The following is a 4,028-nucleotide window of genomic DNA, read 5'->3' as shown; positions in this document are numbered from 1 at the left end:
TTTCAAACATTTTTGTTAGTCATTCAAATTTTCAGATTTTCCCGAGTCGAAATTTAGGCCCTACTTTAAAGCCGTAAGTCCTACTTTAGTAGGCGCTGAACGCTGTGAAGTAGATTATAAATAAGCAGCGATTTCAATGTAATGTAGACACTACTTTGACGCTAAAAGTGTCTGAAATCAGTTGTTTTTCCACGTTTAGCGTCAAAGGACCCTCTTTTAAAGCTCAAACAACTACTGTAGGACTTCTGGTACCAAAGCAGATTCTCTATAATGTCACACCAATATGGATGAATATAAATGAGATGTTTTACTTATCAGAAGATATAAAATAATGTTAGTGATATAAATATCAAGGATATTCGCAATTATTTATTAGACATATTATTAATACAATTTTTTATTATGACGCTCAAGCGTGCATTGAAGAATCCGAAAGTACTAAGAAACAAACCTGAGATCGCACGCCCGCACTGCGTATTTATTAAACGCCTAACGCCCTAACCGATTTAGCTAGCGGAACGCGTTAGGATGTCTTCGATAAAAATCATTAGCACTTGTCCAATAATTCAAGCTCCAAAATCTTTTCAAATTTGCAACAATTAATTGAATAATTACTTTTTTAACTTTCTGTGTTGTTAGATATTTAAAACGATTTTTGAAGAGTTCAATATAAATTGATTCCATTTTTTAGAAGTATTCTACGTTATACGCTTTAAAAGAACTTGAGGCTGCATATTTAAATTTGATTATGTGTTATTTATTAATTAAATTAATACAGTGTCAAACTTGCTGATTTCAATAAAAATATCTTTTTATCTCTTTATTAAGCAAAGATTAAAAAAGTCGTTTAGCATCATAATTAATACAATTATACTAAAAAATACAAGTATTTAGTTCAAGATTCAACCTAATATTCATAAGAAAATAAGTTTATATTAACAATAACAGTACTGATCTGTTAACAAGACACACGTATTCCTATGGATTTTGCGGCGCTTAATTCAAATTCGGTATCAAAAATCACCCATCACGTCATGGTTGAGCCATTACCTCAAAAAATGACGAAAAATCATTCACTGAGGCAAATAAATTTCAAAATAATGCCAGTGATGCAAATTTTCACTTCAAAAACATGTCGACAGCTGTGAAGGATCAACCCTTGCTTGATATCAACTTATTTAACATAACTTTACCCAACAGAACCTGACCTCACCAAACCTGAATTGACAGAAATTTATTGAACTACACATAAAGCTCTGGAAGCATATTTTCCCAGTAGCAAATGTGTGCTACATCGAATAGGTCAACTCGAGCCTAATCTAGAAATAAATCTAACCTAGCCTAACCTAACCTAACTTTACGAAACATAGTTAAACTGATTGTGTTGTCCCGTTGTACTTGCGGTACCGTTTCATTCAGCTTCGGCTTAACCTACATAGAGGTTTAACATATCCTAACCTAATAAAACCTGACCTAACCTAACCGATTACCCTGGCAACCCTGTTAATTGATACAAACATTGTCAGGTTAATTGAAGTGGGGTCAATTCTACTTGTCGTTCTAAGTTTCTTCAAATGAGTAATGTGCGTCTAAATTTTTAACCACCTGTAGTACAATGAAATGAATTTTATTGTGTTACAACGGGAACACTTAAGATAAGTTGTGTTGCGTTAAGCAAAATTTCGTTAGGTTCTGTTAAGTTAGATTCATTTGTAGGTTAAGATCGAGTTAACCTATTAAATATAGGACACATTCAAGACTGAGAACCTTACGCTTACATAGCTACACGTGTGGTTGAATTTCATTCGACTAGGTTAGGTTAGGTCAGGTTTTGTTAGGTTAGGATAGGTTAAATCTCTATGTAGGTTAAGCCGAAGTTGAATGAAACGGTACCGCAAACACAACGAGTTTAATTGTGTTACGTGAAGTTAAGTTAGGTTAGGTTAGGTCAGGTTTTTTTAAGTTAGGATAGGTCTGACCTCTTTGCAGGTTAAGCCCAAGCTGATTCAAACGGTACCGCAAACACAACGGGACAACACAATCAGTTTAATTTTGTTTCGTGAGGTTAGGTTAGGTTAGGTTTGGCTAGGTTAGATTTATTTCTAGGTTAGGCTCGAGTTGACCCATTCGATGTAGCACACATTTGCTAATGGGAAAATATGCTTCCAGAGCTTTACGTGTATTTCAATAAATTTTTATTAATTCAGGTTAGGTGAGGTCAGGTTCTGTTTTGTAAAGTTATGTTAAATAAGTTGATATCAGGCAAGGGTTGATCCTTCGCAGTTGTCGACATCTTTTTGAAGTGAAAATTTGCATCAATGGCATTATTTTGAAATTTATTTGCCTCAGTGCATGATTTTTCGTCATTTTTTGAGGTTATGGCTCAACCATGACGTGATGGGTGATTTTTGATACCGAATTTGAATTCAGCGCCCCAAAATCCATAGGAATACGTGTGTCTTGTTACCAGATCCGCACACTATTTTTTGTGTGGCTGTGTTATTATTGTTTAGTAATCAAAATGACCAAACCATCGGAAAAGTGGTACTATTCCTTGAAAAAAATTATTTTCTCCACGAAATCATGTTGCAAATAAATGAACCGTAATACTGTAATAAAAATTGAATAACAATCAGTAAATTTAATTATAATTATTAAATATATATTTAAATATATTTTTCAAATTTTTTATTTCATACATAATAGTTGTCGTTAGCGATAGAAAATATTTTATTCTTATAATTTTTTGTGATTAAGCATTGCAAAGAAGTATTGATTATATGTAAATAAATAATGATAATTAGGTTAAATCTTGATTTAAATTTTTTTGATAATTGAGTTTGCATTCAGTCATTATGATTACCAATGAGTTCAATTAAATTAAGTGAAAAATCATTTTTATTTTATTTCCATAAAGTTCGAACATTGTAGGCTCAAAAGATTCAACGTAGGGTCAGTATTGAAGGGGAGGTTAAACAGCATAAAAGTAGGGTCTTAAGTTATGAAAATGTGGACTCTAAAGATTAAAAGTAGCTTCAGAGAGGTGTTACAGCCTCGAAGTAGGCTCTAATGTTTCATTCTCTAGGAGTCAAAAGTTTTAAGCAGGGGCTATAAGTTTAAATAGCGTCAAAGCAGGTTCTAATAAGGAGCTGTAACTTCAAAGTAGGGTCTAAATTTCGACTCGGGTTACCCCTTAAAATTGAGAAATATTTTATTTAAATAATTCAAAACTGAAATAAAACGTGAAGCATTAAGAGTAGAAAAATTCAACACTTAAATTTGAACATATGTAATTTGAAATAAATTTTACAATTTTGCGTACGAGGTCGCATATATCATACATTTTCAGATGCAAATGGTTAAAAATTCTACAATAATTTCAAATTGAAAGTTTGAATTTGAATTTTTAACAATAAAAAAGCTGGCGACTCCATGTACTAGACAGTTTTGAAATTATCGGCATTTAAAACTTAAAAATTTCTTATATTGCGTGCATCAATACTTTACCAGTACACAATTATTTGATTTCAAATTAATAGCTTTAAACTTAAACAGTTTCAAATTACAAAGATTTCTAATTGAATTATTTTAGATTACTTAAATATAATCAATCTAAATGTTTTTTGAGCTTTTTATTGCGTGATAAATGATGTGTGAAAAATAAGAGAATTTACCCTTAACTTTTAATACGTCGACTTTGAAGTTCTCTACAAAAGAAAAAATTGGTATCAGAAATTAAAAAAATTCATATGTACTCTCTAACATCTACTTTACAAAACGCAATTTTTTACTTCAGTTAAATGATTGTTTTAATCAGTAGAACTGAAAATGTAAAAAATGATATATCTCGACCCTGTTTAGAAATTTCAAACTGAAATCTCGATTCAGCGATTTTATTTCAAAAGTTGAACAGTAAATAAAAATGGTTAGTGTATGAATTAAAAGCGTCTGAATAATCACGATCTTAATAGTAGCGTCAACGAAGCATTTTAGTTGGAAGTCCTCAAGAACAGCTCCGATTATGATAT

At 31.5% G+C, this 4,028-nt stretch overlaps 1 protein-coding gene across 1 annotated transcript in view; it reads left to right on the top strand.

The window, feature by feature from the left end:
• Positions 1 to 4,028, top strand: part of LOC117177032 (PAX-interacting protein 1-like) — an 83,972-nt gene that overhangs the window by 72,898 nt on the left and 7,046 nt on the right. The gene's annotated exons all lie outside the window — the stretch shown is intronic.

Source organism: Belonocnema kinseyi, chromosome 7 (assembly GCF_010883055.1).
Source record: "Belonocnema kinseyi isolate 2016_QV_RU_SX_M_011 chromosome 7, B_treatae_v1, whole genome shotgun sequence".
In the NCBI taxonomy this organism is placed as follows: Eukaryota; Metazoa; Arthropoda; class Insecta; order Hymenoptera; family Cynipidae; genus Belonocnema; species Belonocnema kinseyi.
This window is presented reverse-complemented; position numbering and strand designations above follow the sequence as displayed.